This window comes from Lynx rufus, unplaced genomic scaffold (assembly GCF_022079265.1).
Source record: "Lynx rufus isolate CCGP_SWC_20201006 ecotype Redwood Valley unplaced genomic scaffold, mLynRuf1.p SCAF_8, whole genome shotgun sequence".
NCBI classification, from domain to species: domain Eukaryota; kingdom Metazoa; phylum Chordata; class Mammalia; order Carnivora; family Felidae; genus Lynx; species Lynx rufus.
In genome coordinates this window covers 50,316,777-50,335,598 of record NW_025814896.1, presented here as the reverse complement: position 1 = coordinate 50,335,598, position 18,822 = coordinate 50,316,777, and the positions used below count along the sequence as shown (strand labels likewise).

Here is an 18,822-nt window from a genome sequence, read left to right as displayed (position 1 = left end):
CCCATCCTAAATAATGTAAATTGTTTAAAGCAATACATCATCTGAAATCTGCATCTCCCTCTACATCCGGAAAAATTAATACATATCATTATAGATACCATTTTTTAAAAACTTGTATGACTAAGACAAAAAAGGGAAAGCAGATATATAATATTAGGAATGACCATATGTACAGAAAAGTAAAACATTTCAATATACTTCAAAATACAGGTTAAAATTGATTTGGAAAAATACAATTAACTAAAATTTACTCAAGAAGAAGTCAACACTTTGACCAAAAATTAAAGAAAATTTAAAAATTTATCAAAGGTCAACATTTCTCCCCCAAAGATTCATACCCAAATTGTTCTGTAAGTATTAAAGCTATTTTTAAGGTTACAATTCTGTTTTTAAAAGACAAAGGAGGGGCGCCTGTGTGGCACAGTCGGTTAAGCGTCCGACTTCAGCCAGGTCACGATCTCGTGGTCCGTGAGTTTGAGCCCTGCGTCAGGCTCTGTCTGGGCTGATGGCTCGGAGCCTGGAGCCTGTTTCCGATTCTGTGTCTCCCTCTCTCTCTGCCCCTCCCCCGTTCATGCTCTGTCTCTCTCTGTCCCAAAAATAAATAAAAACGTTGGAAAAAAAAAAAAAAAAAGACAAAGGAATGAGCATCAACTCATTTGAGACACCAGAACACTAACACCAAATCTGGCTGTGGTGGCCACCCTGTACTCCTGTCTTTGTGGGGTTCACAGTGCCTTCACTCATCTGGGCTGACTGGTGGGCTGTGATGGAAGTGGGACTCGTTCAGTACCAAGCCTAGCCTCTCAGAAAAATAGCAGCACCCACTTCCAATGTCTTAACTATGCATGCAGAACCCAAGTAAGATCTGTAGAATGCCCCAGCTGAGCCCCATCAACCCACAGAATCATGAGAGCTAATAAAATGTTGTGGCATAAAGACACCATATGTTGAGTGGCTTGTTTCATAGGGACAGATAATTAACACCACTGACAACGCACATATAGACACATGCACACGTACACATTCCCCTCGTCCAAAGCACTGTAAACCAACATTACTCACAGTTGGGAAATTCCCCAACAAATGAAGAGCAAATGAAATCTCTCAGTTAGCTGATAACCTGAGTAGTGAACACACCATGGCCAAGAAGAATGTAGCCCAGGGAATGCAAAGTAGTTCAACAAAAAAAATTCTACATTTCATTTTTTTAAGTAATCTATGTGCCCAATGTGGGGCTTGAACTCATGCCTCCAAGGTCAATAATCACATACTCTACCAACTGAGCCACCTAGTGCCGGAACAAAATTCTATTTATGTAATTCATAACACAAGAAACCATATGATCATTACTCAAGTTCCAAAACCATACTTAGAAAAATCATATATTAATTACCATTGTTTTATTTTTTAAATTTATTTTTACTTTTTAATTTACATCCAAGTTAGTTAGCATATAGTGCAGTAATTTCAGGAGAAGAATCCAGTGATTCATCCCCTAAGTATAACATCCAGTGCTCATCCCACAAGTGTCTTCCTCAATGCCCATTGTGCATTTATCCATCCCCCCACCCACAACCCCTCCAGCAATCCTCTGTTCTCTGTATTTAAGAATCTCTTATGTTTTGTCCCCCTCCCTGTTTTTATATTATTTTTGCTTCCCTTCCCTTATGTTCATCTGTTTTGTATCTTAAATTCCACATATGAGTAAGGTCATTTGATATTTGTCTTTCTCTGACTAATTTCACTTAGCATAATACCCTCTAGTTCCATCCACATTGTTGCAAAGGGCAAGATTTCATTCTTTTTCATTGCCGAGTAATACTCCATTGTGTGTGTGTGTGTGTATATATATACTCCATATATATACATACATATATATATACTCCATATATATACATACATATATATATATGTGTGTGTGTGTATGTATATATATATATATATATATACATACACATACACACACACCACATCTTTATCCATTTATCCATCGATGGGCATTTGGGTTCTTTCTATACTTTGACTATTGTCAATAGCACCGCAATAAACATTGGAGTGCATGTGTCCCTTAAACAGCACACAGTGCAGTTATGGGTTGTAGGCTGGTTCTGTTTTTAATTTTTTGAGGAACCTCCATGCTGTTTTCCAGAGTAGCTGCACCAGTTTGCATTCCCAACAGGAGTTTAAAGAGATCTTCTCTCTCCACATCCTCGCCAACATCTGTTGTTGCCTGAGTTGTTAATTTTAACCATTCTGACTGGTTTGAGGTGGTATCTCATTGTGGTTTTGATTTGAATTTCCCTGATGATGATGTTGAGCATTTTTTCATGTGTCTGTTGACCATCTGGATGTCTTCTTTGGAGAAGTGTCTATTCATGTCTTCTGCCCATTTCTTCACTGGATTATTTGTTTTTGGGGTGTTGAGTTTGGTAAGTCTTTATAGATTCTGGATACTAACCTTTTATCTGATATGTTGCAAATATCTTCTCCCATTCCATCGGTTGTCTTTTAGTTTTGCTGATTGTTTCCTTTGCTGTGCAGAAACTTTTATTTTGATGAAGTCCCAAAAATTCATTTTTGCTTTTGTTCCCTTGCCTCTGGAGACTTGTTGAGTAAGAAGTTGCTGCGGCCAAGGTCAAAGAGGTTTTTTGTCTGCTTTCTCCTCGAGGATTTTGATGGCTTCCTGTTTACATTTAGGTCTTTCATCCATTTTGAGGTTATTTTTGTGTATGATGTAAGAAAGTGGTCCATGTTCATTCTTCTACATTTTGCTGTCCAGTTTTTGCAAGACTATTTTCTGTCTGAAGAGACGGTCTTTATTCCATTGGATATTCTTTCCTCCTTTGTCAAAGATTAGTTTGCCATATGTTTGTGGGTCAATTTCTGGGTTCTCTATTCTGTTCCATTGATCTGAGTGTCTGTTTTTGTGCCGATACCATACTGTCTTAATGATTACAGCTTTGTAATACATCTTGAAGTCTGGGATAGTGATGCCTCCAGCTTTGGTTTTCTTTTTCAGGATTGCTTTGGCTATTTGGGGTCTTTTCTAATATACAAAGTTTAGGATTGTTTGTTCTAGCTCTATGAGAAATGCTGGTGTTATTTTGATAGGGATTGAATTAAATAGGTAGATTGCTTTGGGTAGTATCAACATTTTAACAATATTTGTTCTTCCAATCCAGGAACATGGACTATTTTCCCCTTTTTTGGTGGGTGTCTTCTTCAATTCCGTAAGCTTTCTATAGTTTTCAGTGTATAGTTTTTCACCTCTTTGGTTAGATTTATTCCTAGGTATTTTATGGTTTTTGGTGCAGTTGTAAATGGGATCAATTCCTTGAATTCTCTTTCTGTTGCTTCATTATTATGTATAGTAATGCAACCGGTTTCTGTGCATTGATTTTATATCCTGCGACTTTGCTGAATTCATGGATCAGTTCTAGCAGTTTTTTGGTAGAATCTTTTGGGTTTTTCATATAGAGTATCATGTCGTCTGCAAAGAGTGAAAGTTTGACTTCTCCTTTCCAATTTCGATGCCTCTTATTCCTTTGTGTTCTCTGATTGCTGAAGCTAAGACTTCCAATTCTATGTTGAAAAACAGTGGTGAGAGTGGACATTTCTGTCGTCTTCCTGACCTTAGGGGGAAAGCTCTCAGTTTTTCCCTGTTGAAGATGATATAAGCAGTATATGGCTTTTATGAATTTGAGGTATTATCCTTCTATCCCTACTTTCTTGAGGGTTTTTATCTAGAAAGGATGCTGTATTTTGTCTAATGCTTTCTCTGCATCTATTAAGAGGATCACGTGGTTTTTGTCCTTTTATTGTGATGTATCACATTGATTGATTTGCAGATATTGAACCAGCCTTGCATCCCAGGTATAAATCCCACTTGATTGTGATGAATATTTCTTTTAATCTATTGTTGGATCTGGTTGGCTAGTATCTTATTGAGAATATTTTGCATCCATGTTCATCAGGGAAATTGTCCTGTAGAACTCCTTTTTAGTGGGGTCTTTGTCTGGTTTTAGAATCAAGGTAATGCTGGCCTCGTAGAATGAGTTTGGAAGTTTTCCTTCCATTTCTATTTTTATGAACAGCTTAAAAAAAATAGGTGTTAACTCTTCTTTAAATGTTTGGTAGAATTCCCCTGGAAAGCCATCTGGCCCTGGACTCTTTTTTATTGGGAAATTTTTGATTACTAATTCCATTTTTTTACTGGTTATGGGCCTGTTCAAATTTTCTATTTCTTCCTGTTTCATTTTTGGTAGTTTATATATTTCTAGGAATTTGTCCATTTCTTCCAGATTGCCCAATTTGTTGGCATATAGTTGCTCATAATATTCTCTTATTATTGTTTTTATTTCTGCTGTGTTGGTTGTGATCTCTCCTCTTTCATTCTTGATTTTGTTAATTCTTTCAAAGCACCAGCTCCTGGCTTCATTGATCTGTTCTACTGTTTTTTGGGTTGTTTTTATTTTCGTTTTTGATAGCATTGATTTCTGCTCTAATCTTTATTATTTCCCGTCTTCTTCTCACTTTAGGTTTTATTTGCTGTTCTGTCAATGTCTGTAAGGTGTAAGGTTAGATTGTGTATATGAGACCTTTCTTCCTTATTTAGGAAGGCCTAGATTGCTATATATTTCCCTCTTATGACCACCTTTGCTGAATTCCAGAGGTTTTGGGCTGTGGTGTTATTTTCATTGGCTTCCATATACTTTTTAACTTCTTCTTTAACTTCTTGGTTAACCATTCATTCTTGAGTAGGATGTTCGTTAGTCTCCAAGTATTTGTTGTCTTTCCACATTTTTTCTTGTGGTTGATTTCGAGTTTCATAGCGTTGTAGTCTGAAAATATGCACTGTGTGATCTCGATCTTTTTATACTTACTTAGGGCTGATTTGTGTCCCAGTATATGGTCTATTCTGGAGAACGTTCCATGTGCACTGGAGAAAAATGTATATTCTGCTGCTTTAGGATGAAATGTTCTGAATATATCTGTTAAGTCCATCTGGTCCAGTGTGTCATTCAAAGCCATCGTTTCCTTGTTGATTTTTTGCTTAGGTGATCTGTCCAGTGCTGTAGGTGGGGTATTGAAGTTCCCCACCATTATGGTATTATTATCAATGAGTTTCTTTGTGATTAATCGATTTATATATTTGGGTGCTTCCACGTTGAAGGCATAAATGTTTACAATTGTTAGATCTTCTTGGTGGATAGACTGCTTAATTATGACATAGTGCCCTTCTTCATCTCTTGTTAGAGTCTTTTAAAATCTAGATTGTCTGATATAAGTATGGCTACTCTGGCTTTCTTTTGGAAAGAAAGCATGATAGATGGTTCTCCATCCCCTTTCTTTACAATCTGAAAGTTGTCTTTAGGTCTAAAGTGGGTCTCTTGTAAACAGCATATAGATGGATCTTGTTTTCTTATCCATTCTGTTACCCTATATCTTTTGATTGGAGTGTTTAGTCCATTGACAGAATGAGTACTGGAAGATATGAACCTATTGCCATTCTGTTGCCTATAGAGCTAGAGTTTCTGATGGTGTTCTCTGGTCCTTTCTAGTCTTTGTTGCTTTTGATCTTTTTGTTTTGTTTTATCTTTTCTCCCCAAATTTCTTGCAGGGCTGGTTTAGTGGTTATGAACTAAAGGAAGTTTTTATCTGGGAAACTCCTTATCACTCCTTTTGTTTTGAATGACAGTCTTGCTGAATAAAGAATCTTTGCGTATTTTTCTGATTCAGCACATTGAATATATCCTGCCACTTTCTAGCAAGTTTCTGTGAATAGGTCTGCTGTGAACCTGTCTTCCCTTATAGGTTAAGGACTTTTTTTCCCTTGCTGCTTTCATGATTCTTTCCTTGTCTGTGTGTTTTGTGAATTTGACTATGATATGCCTTGGTGATGGTCAGTTTTTGCGGAATCTACTGGGTCTTCTCTGTGTTTCCTGGATTTTTATTTCTGCATCTTTCCCCAGGTTAGGAAATTTTTCTGCTATGATTTGCTCACACAAACCTTCTACCCCTTTTCCTCTCTCTTCATCTTCTGGGACTCCTATGATTTGGATGTTATTCCTTTTTAATGAGTCACTGAGTTCTCTAATTCTTATATCATGCTCTTTTGCCTTAGTTTCCCTCTTTTTTTTTCTGCTTCATTATTTATTGTCCATAAGTTTGTCTTTTATATGGCTGATTTGGTGCTCTGGTTCATCCATCCTTGCCTCTGTGGCATCCATTAATGATTGTGTCTCAGTTGTTGCATTTTTAATTTCATCCTGACTAGATTTTACTTCTTTTGTCTCTGCAGAAAGGGATTCTATGGTTTTTTCAGCCACATCTAATATTCTTGTTATTTTAAATTCTGGTTCAGACATCTTGTTTATATCTGTGTTAAGTTCCTGGCTGTCATTTCCTCCTGATCTTTCTTTTGGAGTGAATTCCTTTTTTTTTTTTTTTTTTTTTTGCCATTTTGCAGGAAGGAAAAGAATTAATAAAATAAATAATTAAATTTAAAAAATTAAAAACACAAAAAATCAAATAAAGGAAGCTAGATCCTAGGTGTGTTTTTGTCTGGTTTTTGAAAGAGGCTTGATAGGCTAGACAAGAAAGAATAAGAAAAGGAAAAGTTAAAAAAGAAAAAGTTTTAAAATATTTTTAAAATTTCTACAATAAAATGGAATAAGATGGAATGAAGAAAGTAAAATAGACTAAAAAATTTTACAAAAAATAATAAAAAAATATAGTAGAAAAAATTAAAAATCTTTTTTTATAAAAACAGAAAATAAAAATAATTTTTTCCTCTTTCTGTGTCCAAGAATAAGAAAAGAAAAAAAATGAATAGATGAACCATCGAACAGAATGAAAGACTTTCCCCTAGAAGTCAAACTGTGAAGCACTTTATAAGTCTGTACACTAAGCAAGAAGAGAGACGTGTGGTCATTCTCTAGGGCTTGATTGATGCAGTTTGATGGGATTTTGTGTAATGGCACTGTTCTCCTGTAGGTGGTGCTGCTTAGCTTACTGTGGTGGATCAGTGTGGCCTGCGTATGCATGTATGCCATGTGCGGGAGAGGTGAAAATGGCATCATCCAGCCTCCCAGTCTCTAGCATCAGAACTCTGTGCTCTCGCCAATTGGCAATTAAGCACCCCTTCTTTGTCTTCAGCTTCTTTCTACTCCCTCCTTCTACACTGTCGGTGACCAAGCCATCAGCCTGCCAAATGTCACTTCCCTCCTGTTAGGGTCAGGCGTAAGGCAGGGTAAAGATAGGAGTCAGAGGCTAAAAAATTTTAGCAAAGGCTTTATTTGGGAACTAAGGTCTTGGGTGAGGTTCCGTGACTCAGGGAGAGAGAGAGAGAGAGAGGTCAGGGAAGTTGCACCCAGGTGTGGTGGGGTGGGGTTTTTAAGCTGCAGCAGTTCCGGGTTTAGGTCCAGGTGGGCCTTTTTCGTGTCAGGTCGTGCTGTGTCTCGGTGATTGGTTGACCTTCAATTCATTCTGGCACGCTACTAGGGGCTTTTCATTGGTTTGCACTGGCAAGATGGCCGTCCCCTCTACTGTGGTTCCAAGGACATCCTAACACCTCCCGAATTTCATCTCACGTGGGGCTGTGTTTCCAAACCCCTTACTTCTGAGCACCCTGCAGCTTGAACCCACTCTGACCCCCTGGGGGAGGGCCTCGAGCAATGGCCAGATGCTGGCCTGTTCTCTGAGCATGCTCATGCAACCGCGCCTCTGCAGAGGCCCTGAGACTGCGGCCAGGTGCCAGCCAGCCCCAGAGAATTTTTGTGTAATTGTGTAGCAGCAGTTTAGGGACTATGGTAAATCACAACACACATCTGGCACCAGGCTTCATGGCACCCTAGCGTTGTGGTAGGGTCCCCTCCCTAAGGAGAGGGGAGAAAAAGGAGAGAAAACTTCAAGGTAACCTGGCTATGTGCCTCCGTGACATCCCTCTTGACTTTGTAAACGGAGACTAATCAGACTGCATGTTTATCTGTGTTACCATATATGGGAGACAAATAAATAGAAAATGTGTAAAAAACTATGCCATGTGAGGTTCAGTGCTCAGTTCTTTGGGTACAAAACCAACTGAGCGGTGCTGGCACGAATAAAGTTGCTTCCTGGAAATCAAAAAGCCTCAGTGTCACGACTCTGTGGGAGAATCCTGCTACGGCATCTTAGTTTCAACACCAGCAAACATGGCTGTAATCTGGGGTCCGCTGGGCCCTTTGCTTGTGGGGAGGCCACACAGCCTCTACCAAATGTCCTCTCTGCAGGGGAACTACTTCCCCTCCGTGTGGCCCTAGGACCCTTCAGACCTCACTGCTCCTGGAGATTTGCCCTTCCCATCAGAGCACCGCCAGGTATCCAGGTATCGAGCTGCAGAGCTCTGTATAAACCCTCTCCTTTCTCCTTTTCCTTTTCTTCAGTTCCTTGCAGGTGTTCCCACTCTTTCTCCTAGTCGCCAGCTGCTTTTGCGGGGAGTGCTTTTCCTGTACTCTTCCCTGTCTCTGCCCTCGGCAAAAACAGCTCCCCACCCTCCGTGGCTTCTCTCTCCCCCAGTTCATCTGTGCCGTGTACTTGCCGAGTTCTGTGGCTCAAGTTATGCAGATTGTTGCATTAGTCCTCAGATCAATTTCTCTAGGTGTGCAAAATGGTTTGGTGCTGATCTAGCTGCATTTCAGGGATGAAAGACGCAGAGAATTTCCATGCTGCTCTGCCATCTTCCCCACTGTTTTTTTATTTAAAACAATTTTTTAATGTTTTTTTATTTTTAAGAGAGAGAGCATGAGTGGGGGAGGAGCAAAGAGAGAGAGAGAGAGAGAGACAGGATCCGAAGCAGGCTCCAGGCTCCAAGCTGTCAGCACAGAGCCCAATGTGGGGCTCGAACTCACAAACCATGAGATCATGACCTGAGCTGAAATTGGCACTCAACCGACTGAGCCACCCAGGCGCCCCAACCATTGTTTTATTTTTAATTACAACATTGAATTTATTTTGAGACTTCAAGTTGCACTGAGAGAGGCCACAGGTTTTGGTATTTTTCCTCAAGTATGGAATAGAAAAGTTGAGAAAGAAGACTGGCATCCAACCAAGTCAGGAAAAAGATAAGCTGCCACTTGTTGCTAGCAGTGGTCATTTTTCTGGAAGTTCTGGACAATATCAATATGAAAAAATGAGTTTATATAAATACTAGGATGTGGCCAAGTCATCATAATTTGCAGCTTTTTACATGTTTCAGCTGCAGCCAGTTAGGAAATATAATAAAGACTCCACTCACATTAGGACTAAATTGACAATAACTAGGAAACCATTTAGAAAGAAATGGGATTGGACTTTGTGTGAGATGAGTTAGCAGTGAGCACATTGGTGGCAGTGTCTGCTAGGGAAGGGGGAACAGACTTTCATTTCCTACATTGTTTAACTTATTTTCCCTAGCTGCATGTATATTACCTGCATAAGAAAATACATGTTTATGGGAATGCAAGCTGGTGCAGCCACTCTGGAAAACAGTACAGAGGTTCCTCAAAAAACTAAAAATAGAACTACCCTATGACCCAGCAATTGCACTACTAGGTATTTATCCAAGGGATATAGGTGTGCTGTTTCCAAGCAACACATGCACCCCCATGTTTATAGCAGCACTATGAACAATAGCCAAAGTATGGAAAGAGCCCAAATGTCCATAGATGGATGAATGGATAAAGAAGATGTGGCATATATATATATATACAATGGAGTATTACTCGGCGATCAAAAAGAATGAAATCTTACCATTTGCAACTATGTGGATGGAACTGGAGGGTATTATGCTAAGTGAAATTAGTCAGAGAAAGACAAATATCATATGACTTCACTCATATGAGGACTTTAAGAGAAAACAGATGAACATAAGGGAAGGGAAACAAAACTAATATAAAAACAGGGAGGGGGACAAAACAGAAGAGTCTCATGAATATGGAGAACAGAGGGTTACTGGAGGGGGTGTGGGAGGGGGAAATGGGCTAAATGGGTAAGGGTACTAAGGAATATACTGAAATCATTGGTGCACTATATGCTAACTAATTTGGATGTAAATTTAAAAAAAAGATTTAATTATTTAAAAAAAAAACATGTTTAAAAATCTAACCACAATTCTAAATAGAAAGGTAGTCAATATAAATCAATAAAGCCCCCAAATTCCAAATTTCCAACTAGTATACATTCATTTCAAGTAAATAATATACTTATTATTTTATTTGGGAAATTAAATACAAAAATACATCATATAGTTTAAGTTCGGGAATACTGCTGGGCTGGCAACACAGCAATGTGCTCCACAGACATGCATCCTCACAGCAGACCCGTGTGGACTGCAGGGCTCACCTGGCTGTATGCTTCCATGTGCTCTGGGAGTAGAATACAAGGGAGTGGCTACAGACCCACAGTTAAAATGGCAACATCATCCACCCCACTCACTAGGGAATTTTTCCTTATTGTTTATCCATAGAGATTTAGGTGAAAATCTGATCCGGCTACAAAAATTATGGGTTGAAATTCTTTTGATAATGAAAATAATCTGCAAAGGACAGCCTATGGACCTAAGTAGGTCTACTATGAAAATATACAAGTTCACATCCCAAGTAAAGTCTTTCTATAACTAGGTTTCTTGAATATAATTTTGGACAGAAACATTTCCCATGTAAAAATGAAACTGCACATACAGCATATGCCAGGTGCTGGGGTTATCTGGACTTTCAAATTTGAATGCCTCTTTCAGATTACTGGGCTGCTCGTGCAGGGGCCGGGTGGAGAAAGGCCACAGACTACCAGATAGGAGCACTCTGTGCCTCTCCAGCCACTACTGTTCACATTTCATCAAAAAACAGAAGGTGCCCTCCGCTTCATGTGACTTTTTAGTCAGTGTGAATCTGGGTATGGGGGAACTTGCACAAAGTTCCTCTTCTAGCCCCAGTTTCTATTTCCCTCTTCCAAGTGGTGATACTGGTAGCCACCTCACAAATTCACAAGCAGACAAGAGCCAGACCAGGCATTGCTATTGGAAATGGGCAAAATCCACTGTGTCCTTCCTTTCTGCCTTCCCAAATAGCCAGATGATACATATTATTGTCATTAAACATTACATATACTGAGAATTTTGATAGACCATCAGCTCCACCTGCCCAGGTTGATTTGGAAACACATATCCCAGAAATCCAGCTTGGGGCCTACACAATGCACATCACCACAAACAACATAAGATGCAGAGACCTACTTTCTCCCTATACAGCAAGAGATTATTTAAAAGAAATTCAGGAGCACCAGGGTGGCTCGGTTAAGTGTCTGCAGCTCAGGTCATGATCTCGCAGTCCATGAGTTTGAGCCCCACATCAAGCTCTGTTGTCAGCTCAGAGCCTGGAGCCTGCTTCAGATTCTGTGTCTCCCTCTCTCTGCCCCTCCCCTGCTCACACCCTCTCTCTCTCTCAAAAATAAACATTAAAAAAAATAGAAATTAAAATGGCGGTGGGGTGGCTGGGGGCAGGGCAGGGGCAAGTGTGACTTTTCGGCCTCCTTGTCCTCCAGGGGCCCCCTGGACTTCATGCAGGTACCAGCACCATAAAGATGTAGACTTCAGAGCAGGTCTTTGACTACCCATGGGAAACTGTTAAAACAGCTGCAGTGCAGAAATAACCCAAAACCTATGAACCCAAGCATGGTTGCAACTGATGTACTGGACAGACAGATCCCCCTGGAAAGCTGCACAGCCGTAGACTTCTCAGTACAGAGGGGACTGCCTTCCATTGTGAAATCTCTTATTGGTGCAGCAAGAACTAAAACATGTGCAGAGGAGATCCTGGGAAGATGGCGGTGTAGGAGGATTCTGGGCTCACCGCGCGTCCTGCTGATCACTTAGATTCCACCTACACCTGCCTAAATAACCCAGAAAACCGCCAGAAGACTAGCAGAATGGAGTCTCCGGAGCCAAGTGCAGACGAGAGGCCCAGGAAAGAGGGTAGGAGGAGCGGCGAGGCGGTGCGCGCTCCACGGACTGGTGGGAGGGAGCCGGGGGGGGGGGGGGGGGGAGGGGCGGCCCGCCTGCCAAGCAGAGCCCCCGAGTCTGGCTTGCAAAAGCGGAGGGGCCGGAGTGTGTTCTGACAGCAAGTGGGACTTGACATCTGGAAGGTTATAAGCTAACAGCTCTGCTAGGAGAACGGGAGGGCTGGAGGACAACGGGAAGGAGAGTTGAGCCCCGGATGACAGAGCTCAGCTTGGCGGGGAACAAAGGCGCTTGCCAGCTCCATCTCCCTCGACCATCCCCCGGCCAAAATCCCAAAGGGAACCAGTTCCTGCCAGGGAACTTGCTTGCACCGCACAAACACCAAACGCTGTGCTTCTACAGATCCATCCCTCCGGCAGGTCTGACTCCCTCCCGGTGCTGCAGGGCCCCTCCCGAAGCGGATCTCCGAAGGAAAAGCGAGCTGAACCTGCCCCTCCCGCCCCTGTGCACCTTGCCGATCCACCCCAGCTAATATGCCAGATCCCCAGCACCACAAGCCTGGCAGTGTGCAAGTAGCCCAGATGGGCCACGCCACCCCACAGTGAATCCCACCCCTAGGAGAGGGGAAGAGAAGGCACACACCAGTCTGTGGCCCCAGTGGTGGGCTGGGGGCAGACATCAGGTCTGACTGCGGTCCTGCCCACCAATGCACGTTATTCAAGACAGCACAGGGGAAGTGCCCCGCAGCCCCGCACCACTCCAGGGACTATCCAAAATGACGAAACGAAAGAATTCCCCTCAGAAAAACGTCCAGGAAATAACAACAGCTAATGAACTGATCAAAAATGATTTAAACAATATAACAGAAAGTGAATTAGGATAATAGTCATAAAATTAATCGCTGGGCTTGAAAACAGTATAAAGGACAGCAGAGAATCTCTTGCTACAGAGATCAAGGGACTAAGGAACAGCCAGGAGGAGCTAAAAAATGCTATCAATGAGCTGCAAAATAAAATGGAGACAACTACGGCTCGGACTGAAGAGGCAGGGGAGAGAATAGGTGAACTGGAAGATACAATTATGGAAAAAGAAGAAGCTGAGAAAAAGAGATAAAAAAGAATCCAGGAGTATGAGGGGAAAATTAGAGAACTAAGTGATGCACTAAAGAGAAATAATATACGCATAATTGGTATTCCAGAGGAGGAAGAGAGAGGGAAAGGTGCTGAAGGTGTACTTGAAGAAATAATAGCTGAGAACTTCCCTGAACGGGGGAAGGAAAAAGGCATTGAAATCCAAGAGGCACAGAGAACTCCCTTCAGACGTAACTTGAATCGATCTTCTGCACGACATATCATAGTGGAACTGACAAAATACAAGGATAAAGAGAGAATTCTGAAAGCAGCTAAACGTGCTCTAACATATAAAGGGAGACCTATAAGACTCGTGACTGATCTCTCTTCTGAAACTTGGCAGGCCAGAAAGGAAAGGCAGGAGATCTTCAATATGATGAACAGAAAAAATATGCAGCCAAGAATCCTTTCTCCAGCAAGTCTGTCAGAATAGAAGGAGAGATAAAGGTCTTCCCAAACAAACACTGAAGGAATTCATCACCACTAAACCAGCCCTACAAGAGATCCTAAGGGGGATCCTGTGAGACAAAGTACCAGAGACATCGCTACAAGCATGAAACCTACAGATATCACAATGACTCTAAACCCATATCTTTCTATAATAACACCGAATGTAAATGGACTAAATGCGCCAACCAAAAGACATAGGGTATCAGAATGGATAAAAAAAACAAGACCCATCTATTTGCTGTCTACAAGAGACTCATTTTAGACCTGAGGACACCTTCAGATTGAGAGTGAGGGGATGGAGAACTATTTATCATGCCACTGGAAGTCAAAAGAAACCTGGAGTAGCCCTACTTACATCAGACAAACTAGACTTTAAATTAAAGGCTGTAACAAGAGATGAAGAAGGGCATTATATAATAATCACAGGATCTATCCATCAGGAAGAGCTAACAATTATAAATGTCTATGCGCCGAATACAGGAGCCCCCAAATATATAAAACAATTACTCACAAACATAAGCAACCTTATTGATAAGAATGTGGTAATTGCAGGGGACTTTAACACTCCACTTACAGAAATGGATAGATCATCTAGACACACAGTCAATAAAGAAACAAGGGCCCTGAATGATACATTGGGCCACATGGACTTGACAGATATATTTAGAACTCTGCATCCCAAAGCAACAGAATATACTTTCTTCTCGAGTGCACATGGAACATTCTCCAAGATAGATCACATACTGGGTCACAAAACCACCCTTCATAAGTATACAAGAATTGAGATCACACCATGCATACTTTCAGACCACAATGCTATGAAGCTTGAAATCAACCACAGGAAAAGTCTGGAAAACCTCCAAAAGCATGGAGGTTAAAGAACACCCTACTAACGAATGAATGGGTCAACCAGGCAATTAGAGAAGAAATTAAAAAATATATGGAAACAAATGAAAAGGAAAATACAACAATCCAAACGCTTTGGGATGCAGCGAAGGCAGTCCTGAGAGGAAAATCCAGGCCTATCTCAAGAAACAAGAAAAATCCCAAATACAAAATCTAACAGCACACCTAAAGGAAATAGAAGCAGAACAGCAAAGACAGCCTAAACCCAGCAGAAGAAGAGAAATAATAAAGATCAGAGCAGAAATAAGCAATATAGAATCTAAAAAACTGTAGAGCAGATCAATGAAACCAAGAGTTGGTTTTTTGAAAAAATAAACAAAATTGAGAAACCTCTTGCCAGGATTCTCAAAAAGAAAAGGGAGATGACCCAAATAGATAAAATCATGAATGAAAATGGAATTATTACAACCAATCCCTCAGAGATACAAACAATTATCAGGGAATACTATGAAAAATTATATGCCAACAGACTGGACAACCTGGAAGAAATGGACAAATTCCTGAACACCCACACGCTTCCAAAACTCAATCAGGAGGAAATAGAAACCTTGAACAGACCCATAACCAGCGAAGAAATTGAATCAGTCATCAAAAATCTCCCAACAAATAAGAGTCCAGGACCAGATGGCTTCCCAGGGGAGTTCTACCAGATGTTTAAAGCAGAAATAATACCTATCCTTCTCAAGCTATTCCAAAAAATAGAAAGGGAAGGAAAACTTCCTGACTCGTTCTATGAAGCAAGTATTACTTACTTCCTAAACCAGACAGAGACCCAGTAAAAAAGAGAACTACAGGCCAATATCCCTGATGAATATGGATGCAAAATTCTCAATCAGATACTAGCAAATCGAATTCAACAGCATATAAAAAGAATTATTCACCATGATCAAGTGGGATTCATTCCTGGGCTGCAGGGCTGGTTCAACATTCGCAAATCAATCAACGTAATACATCACATTAATAAAAGAAGAGATAAGAGCCATGTGATCCTGTCAATCGATGCAGAAAAGGCCTTTGACAAAATTCAGCAACCTTTCTTAATAAAAACCCTTGAGAAAGTCAGGATAGAAGGAACATACTTAAAGATCATAAAAGCCATTTATGAGAAGCCCACAACTAACATCATCCTCAGTGGGGAAAAACTGAGAGCTTTTCCCCTGAGATCAGGAACACGACAGGGATGTCCACTCTCACCGCTGTTGTTTAACATAGTGTTGGAAGTTCTAGCATCAGCAATCAGACAACAAAAGGAAATCAAAGGCATCAAAATTGGCAAAGATGAAGTTAAGCTTTCACTTTTTGCAGATGACATGATATTATACATGGAAAACCCGATAGATTCCACCAAAAGTCTGCTAGAACTGATACATGAATTTAGCAAAGTTGCAGGATACAAAATCAATGTACAGAAATCAGTTGCCTTCTTATACACTAATAATGAAGCAACAGAAAGACTAATAAAGAAACTGATCCCATTCACAATTGCACCAAGAAGCATAATATACCTAGGAATAAATCTAACCAAAGATGTAAAAGATCCGTATGCTGAAAACTATAGAAAGCTTATGAAGGAAATTGAAGAAGATATAAAGAAATGGAAAAACATTCCGTGCTCATGGACTGGAAGAATATTGTCAAAATGTCAATACTACCCAAAGCTATCTACACATTCAATGCAGTCCCAATCAAAATTGCACCAGCATTCTTCTCGAAACTAGAACAAGCAATCCTAAATTCATATGGAACCACAAAAGGCCCCGAATAGCCAAAGTAATTTTGAAGAAGAAGACCAAAGCAGGAGGCATCACAATCCCAGACTTTAGCCTCTACTACAAAGCTGTCATCATCAAGACAGCATGGTATTGGCACAAAAACAGACACATAGACCAATGGAATAGAATAGAAACCCCAGAATTAGACCCACACAAGTATGGCCAACTAATCTTTGACAAAGCAGGAAAGAATATCCAATGGAAAAAAGATAGTCTCTTTAACAAATGGTGCTGGGAGAACTGGACAGCAACATGCAGAAGATTGAAACTAGACCACTTTCTCACACCATTCACAAAAATAAACTCAAAATGGATAAAGGACCTGAATGTGAGACAGGAAACCATCAAAATCCTAGAGGAGAAAGCAGGAAAAGACCTCTGTGACCTCAGCCGTAGCAATTTCTTACTTGACACATACCCAAAGGCAAGGGAATTAAAAGCAAAGATGAACTACTGCGACCTATGAAGATAAAAAGCTTCTGCACAGCAAAGGAAACAATCAACAAAACTAAAAGGCAACCCACAGAATGGGAAAAGATTTTTGCAAATGACATATTGGACAAAGGGCTAGTATCCAAAATCTATAAAGAGCTCACCAAACTCCACACCCGAAAAACAAATAACCCAGTGAAGAAATGGGCAGAAAACATGAATAGACACTTCTCTAAAGAAGACATCCAGATGGCCAACAGGCACATGAAAAGATGCTCAACGTCGCTCCTCATCAGGGAAATACAAATCAAAACCACACTCAGATATCACCTCACACCAGTCAGAGTGGCCAAAATGAAAAAATCAGGAGACTATAAATGCTGGAGAGGAGGTGGAGAAATGGGACCCCTCTTGCACTGTTGGTGGGAATGCAAATTGGTGCAGCCAATTTGGAATGCAAATTGGTGCAGCCACTCTGGAAAACAGTGTGGAGGTTCCTCAGAAAATTAAAAATAGACCTACCCTATGACCCAGCAATAGCACTGCTAGGAATTTACCCAGGGATACAGGAGTACTGATGCATAGGGGCTCTTCTACCCCAATGTTTATAGCAGCACTCTCAACAATAGCCAAATTATGGAAAGAGCCTAAATGTCCATCAACTGATGAATGGATAAAGACATTGTGGTTTATATACACAGTGGAATACTACGTGGCAATGAGAAAGAATGAAATCTGGCCCTTTGTAGCAACATGGATGGAACTGGAGAGTGTTCTGCTAAGTGAAATAAGCCATACAGAGAAAGACAGATACCATATGGTTTCACTCTTATGTGGATCCTGAGAAACTTAACAGAAACCCATGGGGGAGGGGAAGGAAAAAAAAAAAAAAAGAGGTTAGAGTGGAAGAGAGCCAAAGCATAAGAGACTCTTAAAAACTGAGAACAAACTGAGGGTTGATGGGGGGTGGGAGGGAGGGGAGGGTGGGTGATGGGTATTGAGGAGGGCACCTGTTGGGATGAGCACTGGGTGTTGTATGGAAACCAATTTGACAATAAACTTCATATACTGGAATAAAAATAACATGCGCAAGAACATGCGCAAGAACATTCTGTAGTGGATCCTACAGAGAAAACAAAGGGATTTTAATCTATTAATGTTTTATTTACAAATATGGCTTCAGTAGGTGAGCCTTCTATACAAACCACATCCTCAGGACCCAGATAAAACTGTTTTGACTGAAGAAGCCACAGTCACCATGAAAGGAATCAGTCTCAGCAGTTACCTTGAACGACTGATGACAAGTGTGGGATCTTCAAATGCTAATAAGGGCCAAGAAGCAATGGAATGGGAATACATAAATTCAATGCTGAGATTGAAGAATTGGCAGGTTTGGCGAGAGGGAGAATAGGGACACCAATGGTGGCAGCATTTGTAGGGAAATGACAAGGAAAGTTGGTATGTGACACCTGCTCACCCAGGTCTCTGCAAGCTGGTATATATTTGTTATTTAAAAAATAAAACTATATTTTAGGCAGAGTTTTTTTAAATAAGTTGAAGAAAAGTTATATGAATTTTGATCAAAACAAAGAGGTGCAGGGTTTCTAAACCAAAGGGATCATCTGAAAGTAGTATTGTTTGAAATGACCATCTAATTTTGAGGATTCCAGTATTCATGTAAAAATTTAACACATTTTGAAAAGGACTTAAAAATCATATTGGCATTATTAAATCTCCTTTAGAATTTGCAAGCTTTTCATGCACTGGAACTCTGGCTTTAGACCAACCCCAGAACAAAGCAGAGCCACCTAAATACATATAATTACCCGACTGTGGTAAATACACGTCATGTGCTTGCATGAGGAAATGCTCTTGATTATTTTCATTTCATTCATTCACTCATCCATTCATTCATTCATAATGTTCATTTATTTTTGAGAGAGAGAGAGAGAGAGAGAGAGAGAACATGAGCAGAGAATGGGGAGAGAGATTGGGAGACAGTATCCAAAGCAGGCTCTACACTGACAGCAGAGAGCTCAATGTGGGGCTCAAACTCACGAACATGAGACCATAAGGTCATGAGATCATGACCTGAGCCGAAGTCAGACACTTATTTTTTTTAAGTTTTATTTTTATTTAAATAATCTCTTCACCCAACATG

The 18,822-nt window shown here is 40.5% G+C and overlaps 1 pseudogene; it reads left to right on the top strand.

Annotated features, from left to right (window-relative positions):
• The first annotated feature begins 10,002 nt into the window (after positions 1-10,002).
• LOC124503888 (PRELI domain containing protein 3B-like) lies at positions 10,003-18,107 on the top strand (annotated as a pseudogene).
• Positions 18,108-18,822: the final 715 nt, after the last annotated feature.